The sequence below is a fragment of the Capra hircus genome, chromosome 1, assembly GCF_001704415.2.
Source record: "Capra hircus breed San Clemente chromosome 1, ASM170441v1, whole genome shotgun sequence".
Classification (NCBI taxonomy): Eukaryota; Metazoa; Chordata; class Mammalia; order Artiodactyla; family Bovidae; genus Capra; species Capra hircus.
The window spans coordinates 80,006,233-80,030,734 of record NC_030808.1 but is presented as its reverse complement, the minus strand read 5'-3'; the positions used below and the strand labels follow the sequence as shown (position 1 = coordinate 80,030,734).

Sequence of the window (24,502 nt, the reverse complement as noted above, 5' to 3'; positions counted from 1 at the left end):
AACAAAGCAAGTATATCCCCTGCAGTGTGGACACGCTTAGAGCTTGGGTGACCCCCTGAGCTCTGGACTGTGAAGATTTGGAGCTGCTCCTTCATGGCTGTCTGTGAGTAACTCTTGCTTCTGCGACCTGTGAGCTCTTACAGGACTGGCGCCCTATTTCTCCCTGCCTTCCACCTGCAAGAAGCCCACAGCTAGTGCCCAGGGGTTGCCTCAGTAATGTCTTTAGACCAATGGATGGGAGGCAACAGACAGAGATCTAAGCACCTGGAGTCCAGGTTTTGCTTTGGGCTCCATCATCATGCAGGCAGCATTTCTCTACCTACCTGGAGTCTAATCCCTGATGAGGGACATGAGATAATCTTTGACATCATATGATTGTAGAAAAGTCTTCCAGGAATGCCTTGTGTTTTTCTCACATGGTGGTGAGCAACCACTAGCAAAAGAGCCGCCTGTGGTCTCCAGCTCTCAGATTTAGTCAGAAACTTATAATTTCAGAGTTAAACATGAAGAAGTTGTCTCCATGTTGCTTCTTTTTCAACATGCCTCAATATGAATAGAAATCTTTGGAAGCCAAAAAGCAGTGCTAATTTTCTCATGGACATTTGTCTATTTCATGAAGTAGACATCTTAGTCTGTTTGGGTTCCTTAACAAAATGTCATAGATTGGGCGACTTATTAAGAGCAAAAGCTTATTTTTCTAGTTCTGGGGGCTAAGTCCACAATGAAAACACTGGCAGATTCAGTGTCTGGTGGAGGGCCTGCTTCCTACTCATCTTTTCTGTGCCCTCATGTAGGGGAAAGGGGTAAGGGGATTTTCTCAGGCAGTTTTTATAAGGGCACTAATCCCTTTCATGAGGGCTTTACCTTCATGACCTAATCACCTCCCAAAGACCCCACTTCCTAATACCATTGCCTTGCGTGTTAGTTCTTTTTCTCCTTTTTTTTTTTTTTTTTGGCCACACTGTGCAACACGCAGCATCTTAGTTCCTCAGCCTAGGGATCAAAACTGTGCCCCTGCACTGGAAGAGTAGACTCTTAACCGCTAGGCCACCAGGGGCTTTCCTAGGTTATTTCTCAACATAAGAATTTTAGGGGGGCATAAGCATTCAGTCTGCAATAGTGGATGACCATAATTACAATGTTTACTTTTTAATGGGATTAAAAGAAGAAAGAAAAAAAAATGAGGAGTAGAAGGCTTCTTATACAAGGGCATTTACATTTGTGTGTGTGTGTAACTGGCCAGTTAGTTTTTCACCTTTTTTAAAAATTGGGTTCACATCGGATAGTTATAATAACTTCCACTTCTGAGTACCTGTTAGATGCCTGGTACAGCACATAATAGCATTATTGCTGATACCTACTGTGGAACTTCAAGGACTATGGTACCCCTGTTTCATAGGCTCAGAGGGTTTAATGGCCTTTCTCAAAGGCACCTGCCTAACAAAAATTGAGGCAGCAATCAAATTCTGTTTTGCTGGATCTTAAAGCCTATCAGTCAGCCACTAAAATCGCTCCCATCTCGTTAGTTATTTAGTGAACAAGCTGTGTTATCAACATGATGGAGAGGCACACCGCAGGGGTATGATCTTCTTGGAATTTTATTAAAGACCTTGGAAGGCATCAGAGAGGAAACTGTCAGCTAAGAGGAGCAAGTCTGTTTCCTGGCCACGGATGGAGTCATGAGGACTCCCACTTCTTTTACCCCTGTGAGCCAAGTTTGCGGAATGGCTGAGTGAGGAGACAAAGTCCCGAACTGATTTGAATCACCTCTCTGAATCTGTTACAGGAAAGTTTGTCCCGATTTGTGGATTTACTCATATAAGACAAAGAGTGCTTCTGTGAAATATCTAGTGCATTTTATTTGAAAGTACTAAGTTATACATTTAATGAATAAAAAAAATGGCCTCAGGAAATTCTGCAGGTGTTAACGAGACTTTGGAGAATGAATATTCCCTTTTGGATTCAAGGCTTCCGGGAGAAGCTGTAAGGTTGAACTAGACCTCAGAGGACGGGTAGTATTCATTCAGGCAGGGTGGGATGAAGGGGGGCATGGCAGAGGAATGAGAAGTAGAAGCAAGTCCTAGTGGAAAGATAATGGGGAGATGTGTTAGGTCATCCTCAGAACACTTTGCCTCCAAGGAAAACTGATGAGCAGAGTGGTTCAAGAGCGGCTTTGAAGTCATACGCATGTTGGCTCAGTCCCCAGCTCTGCCCATTACAAGATGGGGCCAATTACTTAAACTCCTGAAGCCTCAGTTTTATTGTTTCCAAATGCAGTTAATGACACACCATGCTCAGGGGCTTTGTGAGGGTTCACTACCACAGAGTTTTGTTCCTGGTTCAGTAATTGGAGGAAGTTATTATCTCTCAGATCATGCTGGAATATGCAGATCCTATCTTAACATGCTCTATGTCACCTCAGTAATCAATAACTACAAATTACGATTTTGTCTGTCCCCTGAGGTCTAAGAAGCAGTAAAGCCTTCTCCCACTCTGTGCCAAAATCCTGCATGAAGAAAATGTATTGTCAGAGGTTCAGCTTCACACAAAGCTGTCTTAGCTGAGGGACTTGCTTCTTCCCCAGCAACGACAACAGCATTCCACCAGGCTTCTGGTCATTTCCTACAATCTCTGCTTATCACTTTCTATGTTTTTCTTAGCCCTTTGAAGAGACAGGCTGTAAACCTAGCCTGATGGTTTCTAACCACTAAGAAAAGTCAGAAGAAAATGAGCAAGTTTTCAATTCCTCTCAGGGGCCTCATTGGCCCACCGTGATTTCTGCCTTTTCTCAAGTCTTTGATTCTCTATTTTCTGGGCTGCCCAGTGGCCCCTTATTAGCATCTACAAAGAGTCAGATATAACCCTAGTCCAGCCTCTGCCTTTTATTAGCTAGGTGTTCTTTGATAAGTCATTTGAGTCTCGTGACCTCAGTTAATTTATCTATAAAACAGAGATCAACTGAAAGGTGTATTTGAATGTTATTGCACATCAACTGTTTTGCGGGGAGAGACATGTGAAATACGTACGGGTGAAGTGCGATAAACCATGGCATAATCCTTTGAATGTCGAAGTCACCAGAACCTAACATTGGCTATTAACTTACTGTAAGGAATCAAATGCCTTGATTAAGAATACAGCTTCACCACTTATCGCTTAAGTGACTTGGTTAAGTCACTTAACCTCTTAGTTTCCTCATCTACAAATATGAATAATCAAGTCAATAGTACCTACCTAATTGGATTGCCACAAGGGTTCAATGACAGAATGTCTGAAAAGTCCTTGACGTCAGGCACGTGGGAAGTGCTCAGTAGCTGTTAGCTTTATTTTTTAGTATATACTATGTGCCAACACTGGACTAAGAGCTTGATGGCTGCTGCCATTCTCAAGGTCCAACCCTTCTGTGAAACTGGCATTCTCCATCAAGCCTTCCTTTATTATCCAAGTCACCTGGGAAGCTCTCCATCAAGTCTTCCTGATGAGCAGATGGTGCTGTGGGGGACTGATTGAGCTTGTACCTTCAGCTGCATTGGTCATTTGAAATCTGACATTCTTAATCTCTGCCCATGTAGGTGATACATAGAAATATGTCATGGTGAAAATATCCTCTTGGGGGAAACAATAGTGAAATTTTTGTAACTCTGACTAAAGCTCCTTGAGGATGGAGCCTGTCCTTTGTTCACTTTAGTATCTTCTATTCATCTTTTCTTTAAAAAGTAATTTATTTATTTTTGGCTCTGCGGAGTCTTTGTTGCTGCACAAGTTTGGTCTAGCTGCAGTGAGTGGGGGCTACTCTCTAGCTGGGGTTTGCAGGCTTCTCATTGTGGTGGCTTCTCTTGTTAGGGAGCATGGGCTGCAGGCTTCTCACTGTGGTGGTTTCTCTTGTTAGGGAGCATGGGCTTCAGTAGTTGTGGCTCTTGGGCTCTAGAGCACAGGCTCAGTGGTTGTGGTACATGGGCTTGGTTGTTCCAGGGCATTTGGGATCCTCTGGGACCAGGGATCAAACCCCCATCTCCTGCATTGACAGGTAGATTCTTCACCACTGAGCCACCAGGGAAACCCCTCTTCTATTCATCTCAATGTTCCCTGACCTAGTCTATACCTTTTGTTGGCAATAGTGCTCAATAAATGTTTGTCAAGTAGAATTAAATATCATCTCTTCAAGTTAATCAGATGCTACCTCCCAAGAAATATTCTTTTCCTGGGTCATTTATTCTGACTTTAATTCTCATGCCTTGTCTTGGCATGCCTTCACAATGGACTTTCAATCTACTTTTCTTCCTGTCATGCATGCTGTAAATGGTTTGTTGCAGAACTATTTATCATAGTGGAAAAATTGAAAATGACCTAATGTCCAGCTGCAGTAAAATGGTTGAATAATTTATGATGCACTCATATATTGATAATAGCCATCACTTACCCGTGCTTATGATGCCATGTATTGTTCTAAGTGCTTTTCATAAAATTAACTCTTTTAATCTTTAGAACCAATTTGTGAGGTAGATATTATTATTACCATTTTAGAGGTAAGGAGATAGAGCTAGAGAGGTTAATTAATTTGTGCAAGGTCACACAGTTAGGAAGTAGCAGTGAGGATTCAAACTCAGGCAGCCTGACTTCAGAGTCAGTATTCTCAGCCACTGCACTAAACTGTCCTTCATACAGACAACAAACAGAGTAATAAACCACTAATAACTTGCCTAAGAACATTTGCCTTTCATCTACTAAGGGCTGAAATGAATGAATACATTTATTGTTCAAAATACATGGGAAATATACTCTATGTGGGATAGCAAAGCAGCATACTCCTTATATGCATTATGATCTCAACTGTGGAAAGAACACTGTACAGGAAATACGTGGGAGAAAATAGCCCTAAAGTTTCATTCATTCTGCTTGTGGTTGATGGGATTACAATTTCCCCCACTTGCTTCATATATATATATATATATATGTACACACACACACACATATATGTATGTATATATATATACATATAATTTTATTTATTTTTTTATGGCTGTGTTGGGTTGTCATTGCTGTGCATGGGCCTTCTCTAGTTGCAGTGACTACTCTCTCTAGTTGGTGACTACTCTCTAGTTGCAGTACATGGGATTCTCATTTTGGTGGCTTCTGTTATTGCTGAACATCAGTTCTAGGGTACAGGGGCTTCAGTAGTTGCATCTCCTGGGCTCTCAAGCACAGGCTCAATAGTTGTGGTGCATGGACTTAGTTGCTCCCGGCATAAGGATCTTCCCGATCCAGGGATCGACCCATGTCTCCTGCATTGGCAGGCAGATTCTTTACCACTGAGCTGCCAGGGAAGCCCCCTTCCTGCTTGCTTCTTTACACTTGTCTCACTTTTCTAAATTTCCTAAAGCAAACTTTATTTGTAAAATGAGGGGAAAATACTAGTAAAAATCAGTGTTTAAAAACATAAGGCCATATAGAGGCAGCTTTGGGACGGATCACCAATAGGTATCAAACACTTGTTTTTCTTTTTTTCGCCAAAACCATTTGTTAATTTCAAAAAAAAAAAAAAAAGTTTCATTAAGCCACAAACAAGCTCTCTTCTTCAAAACCTGCCCATTCCTGCAGGCTATTCTGACAGTCATTCTCAAGTCATAAATACACAGTAGGCAGCTTCCACTTTGGGTCTGGAAGAAGTCTCTTGGGAAAAGCCAATTTCCTGGATCTTTTTGAGGGAATTTATTACAAGCATCTGTGATTCTTTACTGCTCCTTTGACTCTGTATTTCCTGCCATTGCTGGTGCATCTAGTCTCCTGGGCATAGCTTTTGATTCTTGCCCCCAGGGCAGCAGTGCAACAGTTTAGGCTGCTGCAGCCAGTCACATGTCAATAGTGGTTTGCTGGGTTTGTCTGGTCTTTGGTCTTTTGCAGCTCTGGGGACAGATGCAATATGAAGGACAGAGGCTTTAGTTTCAAGGCACAGCTCAATACTCACTAGCAGGCTTTAAGCAACTCATTTTACCCCAGAGCCTCAGTGTTCTCATTTCTGAATGGGGATGATAAAGAGGCAAGTCTCTCTCACAGGTTACTGTGAATCTGAAGAGGGCTCAAGTGGGAGAATGTATATAAGAGCCATTTGCAAATATAGTGGTCCATAGTCATGTGAATTTTTCTTTTTTCCTTCCTTCCTTCCCTGCCTCCTAAGGTCATGCAGCCACTGAGCCACTGCTGGCTCTATCAGCCATTTCCTTGTCTTGTGGCTGCAGTCTTCCCATGAGGCTTATCTCTGGTGTTCAGCCTTCGCTCTCTAGTGTTCTTTTCCTGTGGCCCACTCCATGTTCCACTAATCCTTTCCTGTAGGGACAGTAGGAAGTCCCTGGGAGATTAGAGCGCTGTTACTCTATTTCTGATTGGGTTTCAGAGACTTAGCTCTGTCTGGGTATCTTCATCTTTGAAGCTGGTAGCACCGAGGCTCAAGGTAAGGGGTGCAGACAGACCACAGAGCAGTTCTTTGACCTTGAGCCTACCTTTATAATGGACAATAGGTGCAGAAAGCATTGAGGAGGGAGGGCTATTTAAGTGTCTTGATGAGCATCTACAGCAGGGTGAGGAAGAAGGGTTTAGAAGGGCATTTTGAGGTGCTTGTGTCTCCTCCCCTCACGAGTCTTTGTAATAACATCAACCTCCAGTTGAAGAATGCTATGAGAATACTTTGTGTGAGTGGATCATTGCAGATGAATGTTAAAAGCAGGGGACGCATTATTTGCATTAGCCAGTAAGTTGCCTAAACTAATGACTGAGAAAGGCATGACCTAAAATATTATTCATGGGCAAAGGCTGACATCAGTAGGGGGCAGGAAGCTGAGATGGTGTCCAAATGGAAAGTAGGTATCTATACTTCTAAGGAATACACTTTCAAGAAAAAAGAAGGCAGAATGCCAAAGAATTGATGTCGTTGAACTGTGGTGCTGGAGAAGACTCCTGAAAAGTCCCTTGGACAGCAAGGAGATCAATCTTAAGAGAAATCAATCCTGAATATTCACTGGAAGGACTGATGCTGAAGCTGAAGTTCCAGTATTTTGGTCATCTGATGCACACAGATGACTCACTGGAAAAGTCCCTGATGCTGGGAAAGGTTGAGGGCAGAAGGAGAAGAGGGTGTCAGAGGATGAGATGGCTGGATGGCATCACCAATTCAATAAGCATGAACTTGGGCAAACGCTGGGAGATGGTGAGGGACAGGGAGGCCTGGCATGCTGCAGTCCCTGGAGTTGCAAAGAGCTGGACACGACTGGGTGACTGAACAACGACAACAAAGGAAAACATGCTGTTAAAGCAGGAGCCCCTGAGACAATGAGTAGGAAAGCCTCATAAATAGATTGGGGAGGATAGGATCACCTCCCATCCAGTGGTCCAGCCTCTTGCCTTTCACTTCTGGATGAGAAGGCCCCAAGTGAAGACACAGCAACCTTGAGAGAGCAGTTCCCAAAGGGAATAACCTATTGCTCCTAGTCTAGAAATTTGCCAGGGTACTCCTCTTTGCCTGCTCATCTGCTCAGAGTCCCAGGATCTTCTTGGGCGTATGTCATCTTGGGCGTGGTCATCCCAGTCCTGCAAACCAAGAAACCAGAGTGAGTCTGTCCCTTGATTTTTTGATAACTTGGCTAGAGTTCTTCTGGTGAAGAGAACCTTCTAGAAAAGCCTCTCACCTGTTTCTTGTTCTTGGTTTCTAAATAGTACTGACAAAAAAGTGATGCCGAGGACAGATATGGTGAAGGCTTTCAATGAGTTTGGAAGAGGGTTCAAATTCCGGCTCTGCCATTTCCAAGTGACTTCAATTTCCTCATCCATAAAATAGGGCTAAGGCCACCACATATCTTATGATGAGGAGAGATAATATAGTAAGCAAAGTGTTTTTGCTCCTCAAATGGTAGCTATTGTTTGCATGTCTTTTTCTCATTCCCTCTGTCATTGTCCTTATGGCAGAAAGCAAAGAGGAACTAAAGAGCCTTTTGATGAAAGTGAAAGAGGAGAGTGAAAAAATTGGCTTAAAACTCAGCATTCAAAAAATGATCATGGCATCTTGTTCTGTCACTTCACGGCAAATAGATGGGGAAACAATGGAAACAATGAGAGACATTATTTTCTTGGGCTCCAAAATCACTGCAGATGGTGATTGTAGCCATGAAATGAACAGACGCTTGCTCCTTGCAAGAAAAGCTATGACAAACCTAGTTGTTGTTGTTCAGTTGCCCAGTTGTGTCCAACTCTGCAATCCCATGAATTGCAGCACGCCAGGTCTCTCTGTCCCTCAACATCTCTTGAAGTTTGCCCAAGTTCACGTCCATTGTATCAGTGATGCCATCCAGCCATCTCATCCTGACTCCCTCTTCTCCTTCTGCCCTCAATCTTTTCTTTTTTTGCCCTCAATCTTAGATAGCGTATTAAAACTAGACACCATATTAAATACCTAGACAGTGTATTAAAGAGCAGAGACATTACCTTGCTGACAAAGGTCCATATAGTCAAAGCTATGGTTTTTCCAGCAGTGATGGATGGATGTGAGTTGGACCATAAAGAAGGCTGAGTGCCGAAGAATGCTCAGATGCTTTCGAACATATTGAAGAAGAACCTTGGACTGCAGGGAGATCAAACCAGTCAATCCTAAAGGAAATTAGTCCTAAATATTCACTGAAAGGAGTAATGCTGAAGCTCTAATACTTTGGCCACCTGATTTGAAGAGCCGACTCATTGGAAAAGACCCCGATGCTGGGAAAGATAGAAGGCAGGAGAAGAAGGGGACAACCAAGGACGAGATGACAGAATGGCATCACTGACTCAATGGACATGAGTTTGAGCAAGTTCTGGGAATTGTGGAAGGACAGGGAAGCCTGGCAGGCTGCAGTCCATGCGCTCTGAAAGAGTCGGACATCACTAAGCAACTGAACAACAACTGTCATTGCCACAGCTCCTATTATATCTCCAGCGTCCAAGCTGGTCTCCATGCTCCACACTTTCATCACTGATCCTGCCATCCATTTCCAGGATGTTCACTGGGAGAGAAATAAGTGTAAAATACAAAGATGTATGTCATCCTTCTGCACAAAAATTTTAGGTCTCCAATTTTTTCAGAATAAAGTCAATTGTAGCAGCCTCCTAGATACAGGTTTAAGAGTTTCTCTGTTTCTACTCATTAACTCATAGTATGATGAGTATCTTCTCAATGCCAGATGAAAACAGACTGAGGTGCTGACGCAAGAGTGCTGGCTAGTTGGTCTAGAGATTTGAATTCACTCTGTTTGTCACTCCCTCCAACTGGAGCTCTTTGTACTGAGCAATAATGCATGCTTGGCAGATGGGAAGGGATGGCAGTGACAACAGAAGGGGTCCAGTATCTGGGCTGGGGAAAGCAGTGTTTGGAATGAGATGACCACCCCCTCTTTCCCAAGATGGTGGTAGGGGGAGGACCACCGATTTGGAGAGAAAGTTCTGGGCCTGGGCTTCTAGCACTCTACTGTGTACCTGACTTCTTTCCTTCAGAGGACAGGGACTACCTTCCACACTTCTTCTCTCCCCATACAGAGTCTGGCGCCAAGTGGGACCTCCATAGACCCTGGGGAGATATTAAAAAAAATTTTTTTTTAATTGGAGTAAGTGTCTGCACAGGACTAAGCAACTAATACTTTCACTATAGCCGATTAACAATGTTGTGATAGTTTCAGGCAGACAGCAAGGGACAGCATCCATACACACCCATGTATTCGATGAGGAGAAGATTATGACCTCTGGTAGTCACATCTTTTCTATGGGGACTGTAGTGGTGGCCGCAGGCCGCTTCTGCCCTCCTACAGGGCGGAGTTCTGCTTTAGGCAAGTGGGCCTCTGGGATGGTCAGTGTGGGGCGACGACGTTTGCTCAACAAGTGGTCTCCTCTCGCCTTCTCCCAGCAACCCTAGCTCAGCTCCAGTGCAGGAAGGACCCTGACTCTCTTTTCCACCCTACTGGAGTCCTCCTGCCCACCAGCCTGCAGACGGCTTGAGGTGGATATGGCCATGGGCAGGGACTCACCGACCCTCCTGTTCTGTATCTGCAGTGAGTGGGAGGTTCTTGCCATACCCTGTGAAATAGATTTTGTTGTTTCATATTCTACATAAGGCTTCAGAGCAGTTGAGGGACTTGCTCAGGGTAACACAACTCGTCAGTAGCAGAGGCGGGATTTATAGTCTGCCTGCTAGGACAGTGCTGGCTTCAACTCTGCAGGATCAGACATTTGGGGACCTTGCCCCTCCGCGTTGCCCCTCCCCCTCGGCCCGCCCTTGGCGTAGGAGGGGGAGGGGAGCAGGATCCCAGCATCACTCCGGGGTTAGGTGCACCACCTAACCGAGCACCCCTAATCCCTCAGTCCGCTCGCTAGCGACCTCTGAAGGGCTTGGCGGATTTGGGGCGCAGTGTGGCGAGGGGTCCCACCCCGTCTTCCCGACTATTTGCATAACGGAGACTGCTCATTTCCCCCGCCCCTTCGCCGCACTCTTCTTCCCTCCTTCCCGCGTACCCGCCACCCCTCATCTCCCGGCCCCTCTACTCCTCCCCAACAGACCCTCCTTCAGGGACTCCCAGCTCCCGGGCTGTCAGGCCGCCGTCGGGGGCGGCGTCCAGAGGCATCCCAGGGAGGGGAGTCCCAGGCAGGGCCGGGCTGCGGAAGACGCCTAGGGCACTACCCGGTGCTAACAAAGGGAACCAGCAGCCTACCGGCTGGGGCGCAGAGCGGGCGGAGCAACCGCAGCTTCCGCGGCTAAGAGCGCAGCGAGTGAGTAAGACTGCTGCGGGGCGGTGGCGGGACCCAAGCCCCCAGGGAGGAGTGGAGCGAAGGGGCGCAGGAGGGGAGCGGAGCGGCGGGGCCCGTGGCGAGCCGAGGGCGCAGGGAATGGATGTTCAGCACGCCTCAGCACTCTTCGCTGCGCGGACCCGCCGCCTTTTGCTGGGGTGTCTGTGGATTAATCAGGGCCGAGGGGGCATCCCTGGCTTCCCCCCGGCTCCGCGAGACTGCGGACCCACAACAAACCCACGTGCACGCGGCCCCAGGGAGCCCCGCTTTCTCCACTGCACCGGCAACATGGGAGGGAGACATAAAGTCCAGGTTGCTTTGGATCTCGCCTGCAGGATGTACAGGAGGAGAAACCTGGGCTCTCTGCAGGGGTGGGGGCGCAGGTACCATAACAAACGCACGTGCGTCCTGCCCAGGGTGCGGGGTGCACCGCTGGCCCTCCGGAGCCGCCCTGCGGAACCCGGCCTTTGTCTCAGCTATCGGGAGGGAACGGCGCTGGGGGCGCCACTTGCTGGAGGAGAAAGACTGACACATTTAAAAGGTACCGCTTGGGTATCAGACCAAACCACCAGATTCAAAAATAGGAAACACTAAGGGAGAAAGTAGCAAAAAAATTACTCCAGGCCGAGAGTGTGTTCCCGGCCGTAGTGCAGACTTGAGATGACCCGGGCCACCCCTCACTTTCACCTCACGGTGGTTTCTTAGAGACAGGGGTTGAATTAAGGGTCTGCGAGTCCTCCACCCCCCAGAAAAGACTGTGCCTAGCTCACCATCGTCCTTGCACTGTCTGTAGGGGACGGCGAGCGCCTCCTCAGTCCGGTATAAACTACGCCCAGCACTGTGCTGGCTTTCGCTTGCGCTTTGCCGTGTAGGTCCCTGCGTCTAGCCAGCCCCATTGTCATTGGCCCCTTTCGGCTTGTGTCTCTTTATAAGGAAGGCTAGCCGAGGTCTCTTGTTCTAGGTGGGGACGCCCTTATTTTCAGCTCTACCGAGTTTATTTGAGAGAAATTCCGAGGTCCGGAAGGAGAGGCCTCTTGATTGTTTTGCTTTTTCTTTGCCTACGAATGCTCAGCTCAGCTTTGCGGATTTTAGTTCAATAATCCTGTTCAGGCAGCAGTGGGATGGTTTAGGGGATGCACTGGCCCCGTAGGTAATGGTGTGGGTGCAGAAGGCAGCCGGACAGGTTGTGGAGTGGGTGGTGTGTGCGCCAGCCTTGTGCTTGCTGAGCGGTCGGGCAGCGGCTTCACCTGGGCCATCAGCGCTGGAGATTAACCTGTCCCTCGGGGGCCGGCAGGCCTCCAGCCCTGCGCCACGGTCTCGGGGAGTCTAGAGAGCATCCGGCGAACCCTCCTATTTTACAGGAGGGGAAACGGAGGCCGGCAGAGTTCAGTCCCTTGTACGAAGTTTCAGTCCAAGTGAAGTTGGCCACCTAGAGAGGACAAGAGCCTGAGTCTCCCGACTCCCCCAGGGTGCATTGCCGAGCAGGGACTGAAGACAGAACCCAGAATCTGTGGTTGGCTGAAAAGGCAGTGGCCTTAGGCAGAACAGAGTTGAACAAGAACGTAATTCACATTGAAAGCTGCACCCTTCCATTATGCCTTTCAAGAGTTCTATCCATTTGAGAGAAGATGGATTTAGTAATGCCTCTCTCTCCTCCTAGCCTTTCATGAGCCTGGTTAGTTTTCTCTTCTGGCTGCCCCTTCTCCTCAAGCTGGAGCCCAGCCAGCTGTGGAGGCTTAGATGTTTTGCCTCTCATCCTTGTCCAGGAGGCCTTTGTTTGGGCATAAGCACACCCAGTAGAAAGTGTCTCCTAGGGCGCTACTCCTGAGTCACTTGTGGGAGAACAAAGCATTGTTTTCACTGATTTTATTTAATTAAGTTTTTAAAGATGAGAGTCTCACGGAAGCAGCTACTTAATTTTGTATTTGGCAGGGGAAACAGTGGAAAACCTAAGACATCACTTTGAGTCTGGGTTTCCCCAAGGTGCTGTTTCACCCCGTTCCTCTTACCTCCTAACTACGCTGATTTCTCTTCTTAAGGTTTCCAGGGTGTTTCATTTTTGTGGTGATTCCGCTTGGCACTTGAATATAGTTCTCATCAGAACGCTCACCCCATAAGGAACTTAGAAATCAGCTGGCCTGTTTTTCTAAATGAAAAAACTGCAGCTCGGTAAGAAATCACTTGCCCAGGGACACACAACAAGGTGTCTGCTGTTAGTGCCCTTTTTGCGCTTTAGCGAAACTTGTGTCAAATGAGTTTTTTGTTGGTACCCCAGTGTACAGTCAAAGTTATGATGGTTGTTACAACAACACCTTTTAAGTCAGAGAGTGAATTCCTTAAGGACTTACGTAGGTTTTGGTTATTAAACAAAGCCATGGATCCCAGTGGTAGATTCAGTGAAGAGTATTATATAAATAGTTTTCATTGGGGATTGATTTTCTTTAGTGTTTACTAAGTGGTTCTCTTTACTCTTGCCCTGGGTTTCCCCACATTCCTCTGCCTCCTGCTCCTCCAGTAGGGAAGTGCTTTAAAGTATGATTACAGAATGAAAGGCAGCAGGAAATCAGAAGAAAGACCCTCCTTAGCTCTTCATGCTACTTAACTTCTTGGGTCCCAGTGTTCCTTGTGCAGTGAGAGTCCTTCCTGCTCAGTCTCTGCACAGGCTGTTTGGATGGAGTGGAAGTTGCTCAGCCTTTAGAGGTAGAGGGTCCGGTTGGGTCAACCCTCCTGTCCTGTGTTCCTTGTGGACTGTAGCCACACAGTGTCAAGGGAAGAACACGTATGCATCTCCTAGGGGTGTGGTGGGTAGTAAATCATGTGATGCATGCTTATTCAGACCTCCCAGCAGGGTTGAATGCTCATCAGCTTTTTAGTGGTAGAGAATGATGATGGGAAGATAACCCCACTGGGTGAGCCCTGTGCTCAAATGAAGAGGCCCAGCCTAGTCACAAACAAGGCGGAATGTCTGCCAGACTGTTAAAAGGGCCTTTGGGTGGTTGTGAAGTGTGTGTGACTTTAAGGAAAATAAACCTAGCTGAAAAAGAAAAGCCAGAAATTTCATGCCCAGGTGAATACAATCTAGTCTTTCCATCCATTTACTCTATACTTACCGACAAGCAGGCAGGTGGGGCCAGGGATGGTTCCTATGCTGGGCCTGGAGTTACAAAGAACCAGATCCACTTGTTGGCCCCTCACTATCCTTGCTTTGAATGCATTTGGAAAACTGCCCTCAGGAACCTACAGAAAATAGATCTAGTTTATCTCAAAATTGACCTCTGCTGGGGTGGGATTGTCCCTTTTCGTTATAGTCAAACCAAGAGCAGGTGGTAAATGAGAGAGTGGAAGAGGGAAGGCTTCGAAGAGAAGGTGGATCTCCACAAGTATGGGGATGTGGTTGCATTACAGAGTGTCGGGCATAATTCATTAGTGAAATTTGCAGTAAGCTTCTGGAACATAGACTCTTGAGAATTTGCTTAGATTTGGTGTCAGTGACTTATTCAGTAAGAACCAAACTGGGGAAAAACATACATTTTTCTTGCTTGTCTGCATTGTATACTGACTTGAATAGATGTACTTTCTATAGTTGTACATGAAACAGTAACATAGTAAGCAACGGTGTCATCACATTGAAATACTGGGGTGATTTTCTGAGTCATGACTAGAAGAATCAGTTAGCCTTTAGAATCAGTTTAGTGATTAAATTTTATCATTCTGATTATAAAAATACAGCATGTCCAGTGAGGGCAATTTGGAAAGTACAAAAATGGATAGAGAAATAGAAAAAAAATTCCATTATTCAAAGGCAACCACTGTTAATGTTTGCAACTTTCCTTCTTGTCTGTTTTTTTTTTTTTTTTTAGTGGATTTTTTTTCTCTAAATGGTAGAGAACTTACTGCTTATACAGTTACTCTTGGCTTTTTTTGCTCAGTCTTTTCATATACCCATGTCACAGTTTATATTCACACTAAACCTGTACTTTTTCATTCATCAACATATCAGCATCTCCAAGGTCACATGGTCCCATGGGATCCAATCACTCCAGTGATCATTTCAGTGAAGGCCTACAGAGGAAAGAATCTCTAGCTTCTTATCCTTTTCCTAGCTTTGCCTCAAGCATCCAGATTCCAGCTGTTAAAAATATATATATATATTTATATATTTCATGTAAGAAGACAGCTAAAGTCTAGTGGAGAGAGAAGGACTCTGTGTATGGCCTTGAGTTCTAGTCCTGCCCTTGTGACAACTTACTTTAACAGCTTGGTTTTTAACCAAGCAATACCAGGGTCATTTGTTAACTCATTCCTTGCATCTTCGAGTGCCCATTCTAAACTGAAGCTGGATAAGAAGAGCTCATGATCCAGCAGAGGAGCTGCAGTAACGAGAGACCAGTGCAAGGTGCCCTGGGAATGCAGAGGAGGGGCAGCCACCCCAGACTGGAACAGTGCGGAACGCTTCCTGGATAAGGGCTGTCAAGGGCTTGTGCGACTACTTCAGATCCTTTATTGAATTACCACTGAGATTAACATGCTTGTGATAAATCTCTTTCCACATTCCAGATAATTCCCATAGGATACAATCCTAAACTTGGAATTACTGGGTCGTATTTTAAAGACTATCATCCTTTTTAAAAACTTTGTAGATTCAGTCCCAGTTGCCTAGGAAGTTTTAAAGTACCTAAGTATTTTGTATTGTGGAAACGGTAGAAATTGAGAGCAAGTAATTCAGGATTTGAATTCTTGTTTACCAGTTATCACCAATATAGACTTTTACAAGCTACTTAAGCTCATGAAGCTTCAATTTCCTTCTCTGTAAAATGGACATAACTGCCCTTACTACACTGGATCATTGTAAGGATTTTTAGAAAGACTTTTATTTATTTTTAATATTTTAATTTTTATTTGCTTATTTTTTTAATGTTTATTTGTTTATTTTTGGCTGTGCTGAGTCTCTGTTGCTGTGTGGACTTTTTTCTAGTTGCAGCGAGTGTGGGCTACTCTAGTTACAGGGCACAGGCTTCTCACTGTGGTGGCTTCCTCTTGCTGAGTGGGGCTTTTGGTGTGTGGGCTGCAGTAGTTGCAGCTCCCAGGCTGGAGAGCACAGTAGTTGAGGTGCACAGCCTTAGTTATCCCAAAGCATGTGGGATCTTCCTAGATCAGGGATCAAACCTGTGTCTCCTGCATTGGCAGGTGGATTCTTTACCTCTGAGCCGCTACGGAAGCCTCCATTATAAATCCTAGATAAAGGGTCCAGTATAGTGCCAGGTTTACAGGAAGCACTCCATAAGTGATGTCTTTTATTGTTATAATTGAAATTTTCACAAGCTGCAGAGACTGTGGTCCTAATATTTTTTTCTTACCATGATAGCAGGTAGGAAATTAATTAAGGTGGCATCTGCTACCAAGTGACAAATTGAGAGAAATGATCACTTGTGTGATGCATTACAAGTCTTCTTATGGAAAGTTTCAAACACACAAATGTAGAAAGAATGGTGTAATTACCCCCCTTTCCCCATTTATAATCACTTATCTTCAATAATTATCAAAACTCATAGTCTTCAACCTCACATTTGACCCTACATGACTTTGAAATAAGTCCCAGACATTTTTTTTTCAGCTCAGCCATAAATATTTCACTGAGTTAGTTGCATATTTGAGGCATTGAGTGAAATGCCATATTTGAGGCTCTTGGAGCCTGTGTCTGCTGTCGGTGTTACAGATGGAACCCTGTGTGTGTGTCTGTGTGTGTGTGAGAGAGAGAGAGAAAGAGAGAGAGAGAGAGAAAGTTTTAGTGCTCAAGTGAATTTTCCTGCCATGTCCTGTGTCTCAAAGTGAAAGTCGCTTAGCAGCTCAGTGTCTGACTCTTTGTGACCCCATGGAATATACAGTCCATGGAATTTCCCAGGTCAGAATACTGGAGTGGGCAGACTTTCTTTTCTCCAGGGAGACAAAGACACAGGGCAAAAGGAATGCTGAATTTAGTCAGGAGACCTGATTTTGCAATAGGGCACCACCATTTACCAGTTGTATATTTTGTCAAGTGACTTCTGAGTTTCTTTGAATATATTTATAAAAATTTGATGAGTAGCAAATGAGATAATCCACGTACAGCTCTAGCAACTCAACATTAGTTGACCCTGCATCACACTTGAACCCAGCCTTACGGTTCCCGTTCCCGAGAGGCAGACTTTTCATTTGGAATGAAGGCCTGAGGGTACTGGGGTTTCTTCAAGTAGAGTTGCTTCCTGTCTCATTCTGAAGATGTGGTTGTCACGCAGATGAGCACCTGGCGCACTATGCTTGTGAATCTCCTGTCTAGCACTCAACTCCTTCCCTCCGATTTGTGAATGAGGTCAGGAAGCCTAGGGGAGGTAGGGCCCTGCCACTGTGCCTGAGAAACAGGTCTTCTCTGATGCCTCCTTTTCTCCATGGGAAGACACTTGGCTCCCTTTTCCCCTCCAATTCTGTTGAGAGTCTTGGTCTCTCCTAAGTCACTGTTGCTCCCAAGTAGGAATTTTTGACTCAACTAAAAGGAGAAAATTGAGTTGATATCGTCATTCAAGTCCTATCTTTAATCCACTGGGACTTGCATTATGTTCGGGCCTGCCTTGTGACCTGTGATCTCTGGCTGTCTCGAGCTTGCTGAGTGGCCTTGGGTGAAATAAATGCCACCTTTGGCATGCCGCCACAGGATTCAACTCCCAGCTCTCTAGGCCCCTTCCAGCTCTGAGATCATCAATTGGGGAACAGGTATAAAAATGGGGAAACTACACATAGAGTTAGGGGCTTCTTCACACAAATAATAAATATAATCTATTTTCTTTTCAAATGTTCAAATAGGGTAAGCGATTAAGCCCCTTACCTTTGCTTACTTACCCCGATTCCACTTTTCTGCAAAGTGACTACTGTTTGCAGTTTGTTTTGGGTCCTTAAGCTCCCTTTGGATCTATATATGTATCTATATGGGTATATGCAGATACATTTTAAAAGCTCAGTAAATGGATTACATTATAACTACAACTTTACAGGCTTGCCCTTTTAGTGGTCTTTCCGTATCAGCATATACAGATTATTTTTTCATGGCTGCATCGCATCCTATATTATGGATGTGTTTATTTAACCAGTCTCCTGTTGATGGATATTTATTTCCATTAAAATATATTTCTAAGTGTATTTGGGGAATCCCCAGTGTCACAGTGGTAGAGAATCCACCTGCCAGTGCAAGAGTTTTGGGTTCAATGTCGGGATGATCCCCTCGAGGAGGAAATGGCAACCCACTCCAGTATCCTTGCCTGGGAAATCCAATGGGCAGAGGAGCGTGGCAGGCTTTACAATTCTTGGGGTCAAAAAAGAGCTGGACATGACTTAGCAACTAAACAACAACAACACAACATATGGAATGTTGGTTGTAAATGTCTCGGTTAAGTGAGGTCAGTCTATCGAGCTCTGGAAAGGGTGGCTAGAGAATGGGCACAGGGACACTGAGAACCATGCCCTAGAAAGCTGGAATGAAGAGCTCCCTGGAAGTTACAAGGAGCTGACTGTTTGGATGGAAGGTTATTTTGGGAGATGGCCTGCCTGGTTGGGTGCCCTAGGCTGCAAATGCAAGAAACTGAGCTGCGTCCTCACCTTCTCTTCCTCATTCCACCATCACTGGCTCTTCCAAATTTACTTTTGTTTTCAGGGTCAGTGGCATCTGATGGGAGGATTGCAACTTGAGTGATGGGAGGGAGGAGAAAGAAGTGAAGAAGAGGAGGAATTGATATCAGTCTCCGGAGGAGGGAACGTGCCAGTTCTGTCTACTTTTCCTTGTTGTTCAGACCCATCGGAATGCTGTGTTCCCCTGGGTTCTGTACAAATCAGGATAAAATGAAGCAAGCCCAGAGTTGCACTTATTTGGAAGATGGAGGTTTAGGACGCTGTCTTGGAGGGAGAATAAATGTGGAAACTGAGGTGTTCTTACCTGCAGAAGCTAAAGTAAAAAGCACTTTCTTCACGTGGAAGAATGATTAGCATTATACTGTGTGGATGCCAGGGAGAGGCAAACCAACTCAAAGTTGCATAATGGGAGATAAGGAAGAACTTACTCAGCAGAACTTCCCAACCAGGAGAGAGGCTGCTGGGTCACATGGTGAAGAACTCCTTGCCATGGGAGTCTCTAAGCAAAAGACCCAAGTGAACGTGTTTGCCATCAAAGGATTTCCGCTTGCCAGAGAGGTTGATTTAAATGCCTGGTAAGGCCCCTTCCACCTCTAAAAGTCTGTGATTGTGGGGCAAGAAGCAGAAAGATGCAAAATAGGACTCAGGGGGTGGGACAAGTTACAGACAACATGCCTGGAGCTGTTTTCACCTGCTCTCAAAAGATGGAGTAAAATGGAAGCCTTCAAAATGTGACTTAGATGGTGGTTTCCCCCTGGATCTTGGCAACGCTCCTCCTGTTCTGTCCTTGGCTCCAGCTCTGCTTGACTTTATATTCATAAATTATTTCTACAGGAATAAATATATCACATACACTTTAGATGACCAGGAAATCTGGCAACCAGAAAAGAACTACATGTCCCAGGAGGATGATTGTAAAAAAAAATTTTTTTATGACAGTCTTTCTAAATTTGCATCCATCTCCTGATTTCCCTAGCACAGGACTGAGACATCATTCAGCTTTAATTTTAGAACATTCTACCCTTTGCAACCTCTCAAAGGTCCTCTGAGCTGGAGTTAACAGCACCCTCCAGGTTTCATTCTTGTTCCTTTCCTGCAGTTGAGGAAGAACCTCTTGAACTTGTCTTAGCTGAGTTCTTAGTGAGGGAAACATGGCAAGTTTACCATCATCTGGGCTCTTGCTCTGCTCCTGACCTTGATGAGGCACTATTAATTCCCTTATCTAGTCCCCATAGCCTTGGTGTCTTGGTGTCCCAAGCTCCATTTTGCAGGTGAGAAAGCTGGCCTTCAGAGAGGGTGAGAGAACCACCCCAAGATTCACTGCTATTAAGTAGCGATGCTGGCATTGGTTGTAGTTGTTTCCCTACATCATATTACAGGTTTTTCCACTGCTAATCATTCCCAGTCCTTTGGGGCTGAGAAGTGCTTTGTCCTTGTGTTTCACTGGAAGCTTGGCTGAATTTATCCCTATGGGGCTTTGAAATGGTTGAAAGCTTTCTGCCATTCCCCTAAGAAGAGATGAATGGAAGAACTCATGGGACAGTTATGTGTGACTAGCTTGACATTTGGATTCAACATGCGTTTGCTTTTTCCCCTTTTTGGTAAGAGTTGTTTTCATCAAGCCTGGTTTGCCTTCCCCCTCTTCTTACCTGCCTTTTAAAGTACCTGTCCTCATTTTCCAGTTATAACTGGAATAAACACACTTATGGTGGAGCATGGCTGTAGATTAATGGGTACTATTGCTTGGCCAACTTCGATATCTTTAGGTGGTAAAAAGAACTCATTATTGGCATTGTTAAGGGCTTGTTTTGCGGCTGTGCTTGTAGGCTCTTGAATAATTTATTCTCTTGTGAAGTTTATTCAATATTATTTTGTTCACCAAATATTTGAGTGCCTATTGTGTGGTAGCCATTGTGGGAGGCATTCGGAGTTTCTACCTAAAGAACATGCATTGTAGATAGGCATACATAGATTTGGTATAACTAGTGGGGCCTTAGAAGTTGGTGGCAGACAAACTTTCTGTATCACCCTCTTCCTCTTTTCTCAGTCTTTGCTTTATCCATTCATTCATTAGGTGCCTGCTGTAGCCCATGCACAATGCTCATTTTTAGAACAGAGACCCAAATGGTCCCATAGTTCTCTTCCTTTAAAAGCTTAGTTGGAGGTGAACATGCAGATATTAATAACAATATAATGTGATACATGGTGGTAAAAAATCTGCCTGGATTGTAGGCGATGGAACAGATGGTTTGGGAAGATCCTTGGGTTGAGACGATCCCCTGGAGGAGAGCATAGCAGCCCATTCCAATATTCTTGCCTGGAGAATTTCATGGACAGAGGAGCCTGCAGGCTATAGTCCATAGGGTTTCAAAAGAATCGGACATGACTGAAGTGACTGGGCACACACCATGTGATAAATATTATTATTTTTAAGTATATCAGTTCAGATCAGTTCAGTTCAGTCACTCAGTCATGTCCGACTCTTTGCAACCCCATGAACTGCAGCATGCCAGGCCTCCCTGTCCATCACCAACTCCTGGAGTTTACCCAAAGTCATGTCCGTTGAGTCGGTGATGCCATCCAACCATCTCATCTTCTGTCGTCCCCTTCTCCTCCTGCTTTCAATCTTTCCCAGCATCAGGGTCTTTTCCAATAAGTCAGTTCTTCGCATCAGGTGGCCGAAGTATTGGAGTTTCAGCTTCAACATCAGCCCTTCTAATGAATACTCAGGACTGATTTCCTTTAGGATGGACTGGCTAGATCTTCTTGCAGTCCAAGGGACTCTCAAGAGTCTTCTCCAACACCACAGTTCAAAAACATCAATTCTTCAGTGCTCAGCTTTCTTTAAGGTCCAACTCTCACATCCATACATGACCAGTGGAAAAACCATAGCTTTAACTAGACGGACTTTTGTTGGCAAAGTAATGTCTCTGCTTTTTAATATGTTGTCTAGGTTGGCCATAACTTTCCTTCCAAGGAGTAAGCGTCTTAATTTCATGGCTGCAGTCACCATCTGCAGTGATTTTGGAGCCCAAAAAAATAAAGTCTGACACTGTTTCCCCATCTATTTGCCATGAAGTAATGGGACCGGATGCCATGATCTTAGTTTTCTGAATGTTGAGCTTTAAGACAACTTTTTCACTCTCCTCTTTCACTTTCATCAAGAGGCTCTTTAGTTCTTCTTCGCTGCCTGCCATAAGGGTGGTGTCATCGGCATATCTGAGGTTATTGATATTTCTCCTGGCAATCTTGATTCTAGCTTGTGCTTCATCCAGCCCACCACTTCTCATAATGTACTCTGCATGTAAGTTAAATAAGCAGGGCAACAATATACAGCCTTGATGTACTCCTTTCCTGATTTGGAACCAGTCTGTTGTTCCATGTCCAGTTCTAACTGTTGCTTCCTGACCTGCATACAGGTTTCTCAAGAGGCAGGTCAGGTGGTCTGGTATTCCCATCTCTTTCAGAATTTTCCACAGTTTATTGTGATCCACACAGTCAAAGGCTTCGGCATAGTCAATAAAGCAGAAAGAGATGTTTTTCTGGAACTCTGTTGCTTTTTTGATGATCCAGAAGATGTTGGCAATTTGATCTCTGGTTCCTCTGTCTTTTCTAAAACCAGTTTGAACATCTGGAGGTTCATGGTTCACGTATTGTTGAAACCTGGCTTGGAGAATGTTGAGCATTACTTTACTAGTGTGTGAGATGAGTGCAATTGTGTGGTAGTTTGAGCATTCTTTGGCATTGCCTTTCTTTGGGACTGGAATGAAAACTGACCTTTTCCAGTCCTGTGGCCACTGCTGAGTTTTCCAGATTTTCTAGCATATTGAGTGCAGCACTTTCACAGCATCATCTTTTAGGATTTGAAATAGCTCAACTGGAGTTCCATCACCTCCGCTAGCTTTGTTCATAGTGATGCTTCCCAAGGCCCACTTGACTTCACATTCTGGAGTGTCTGGCTCTAGGTGAGTGATCACACCATTGTGATTATCTGGGTCATGAAGATCTTTTTTGTATAGTTCTTCTGTGTATTCTTGCCACCTCTTCTTAATATCTTCTGTTTCTGTTAGGTCCATACTATTTCTGTCCTTTATTGAGCCCATCATTGAGTGAAATGTTCCCTTGGTATCTCTAATTTTCTCAAAGAGATCTCTAGTCTTTCCCATTCTCTTGTTTTCCTCTATTTCTTTGCACTGATCACTGAGGAAGGCTTTCTTATCTCTCCTTGCTGTTTTCTGGAACTCTGCATTCAAATGGGTATATCTTATAGTGGTTGGGAAAATAGTATAGTGAGTTTGGGAAAGCTTTCTGGAGGACCTGTGACTTACCAGTGCTGGACTGTAGAGGGGAGTAGCTGTGAGCCTCTGGGAAAAGAGCATTTGAAGAAGAAAAGGGAGTGCAGGAGCAAAGGTATGGGGTGAAGAATGGTTTGTTGCTGGGTGTTGGGGAGCCATTAGCAGGTTGATATTCCGAAAAGGGAACCTCTGAGGTAGGAAGTGCAGGGAGATGAAGCTTGAACATTTACACCCATTATCAAACATAATTTTCATAACTTCCTTATTGTGACATATACTATTATCATCTCTACTTAATAGATGAGAAAACAAAGGCTGAAGGAGGTTTGGTGACTTCTTTAAAGTCAGAAGTGAGTGAGCTGAAGTGCTTGAACTTGAATGAAGGCCTGCTCGGCCCTCATAGGATTGCCTGCACGGGCAGGCTGAGAAGGTCTGCCTTGAAAACTAAGGTGCTTATTTCCTCTCTGTTAATCTTTCAAAGGTCATACCCTCGGTGAATCCTCTTCCTCCACGTGCCTCATGACGTTCCCAACTTGTAATTAAGTTGGCACTAGTGAATCTGATGTTGAGGCCTCTTCTGAGTCTTGGTTATAATTTTTGTCTTCCTTTTCATTCAGAGAATCAGCAGCCCAGAAATGTTCAAAGAAAATCTCTATTTGCCCAACCAGGTGTTACAAGGGAGAAGGAGAAGCTTTATCCCTTTTCTCAAAAGGTCCAAGTTCATTAAGTAGCCCAGGTATTTCCTTTAATTCAGAGGAGCCCTCTGGATCTGGAGAGAGAGCAATCTGTGTGGGCTGGAAAAGTCTGGAGCAGATGGGCTTTGAGCTCTCCCTTGAGGATGGGTAGGATCAGGAAAGTGGAAGGTATGGCATGTGAGTTATATTATTCTGTCTTACTCAGTGATATATGGGCTATTCCTCCCATCCACCAGGATAATTTCTGGGTTGGAGTTGGCTCTTGGGCTGAAAAGGCAGTTATTCATTCAAAATAAAGTTTATTGAAAACTAATCAATTGAGAGTTCAAAGACAAGATGATGAAACTACAGAATGAAATAAAAAAGCACAATTACAGAGCAAAGGAAAAAATTGAGGCTACAAACAACATCATTAGAGGGAAGGTTAATAAAGGAACAAAGTAGAATCCACTGAAAACTAAATTACTAAGAGAGGGAAGGGTTAGGAAAACCACAGTATGTGCTTAGAAAAGAGAAACAAATTAGAGAAATTCAGAGATCTAACGTTTGTGAAAAGATGATCTCTCAGAAGGGTAACTGGGCCATCTGGAGTGACAGCTCACTTCTCATGCTGCATGGACCAAAACATAGTCACGTGGACATGCCTGGCTGCAAAGGAGCCTGGGAAAACATCTCCATCTGGGTGGCCATGTACCCTCTTCAAACTCAGATTTGGGGAAGGCCTTTTATTACCCAAAGTGGGATGAGGAAAATGGATATTGGGAGCAATTCATCTCTGCCTCAGGGAAGAAGTCATATTAGTCTCGGACTGGATTTGCAGCAGAAGGAAAACTTGAGAACATGGAGAGGAAATATTTACAGAGTTCTGAGGGAAAGGTCATAAAACTGAAGACTTATACCCTCAAATCACTCCTCAAGGATAAGACAGGTAGGCATTATCTCCTGTGTGCAAGGACTCAGGGAATATGAGCCCTTCTTGAGAAAACCTGCTTATGATGAAAATGATTAGTTAAAAGCACCCTTTGTAAGAAGTGGTGAAAGGCCATTTGGTGAGCCCCTCATCCA

At 44.7% G+C, this 24,502-nt stretch overlaps 1 protein-coding gene across 1 annotated transcript in view; it reads left to right on the top strand.

Annotated features, from left to right (window-relative positions):
* ST6GAL1 (ST6 beta-galactoside alpha-2,6-sialyltransferase 1) overlaps positions 10,482-24,502 on the top strand; it is a 139,608-nt gene continuing 125,587 nt past the window's right edge. The window contains exon 1 of the mRNA XM_018051786.1: positions 10,482-10,773. The gene's annotated coding sequence lies outside the window, so the exon portion shown is untranslated. The remainder of the gene's footprint in view (positions 10,774-24,502) is intronic.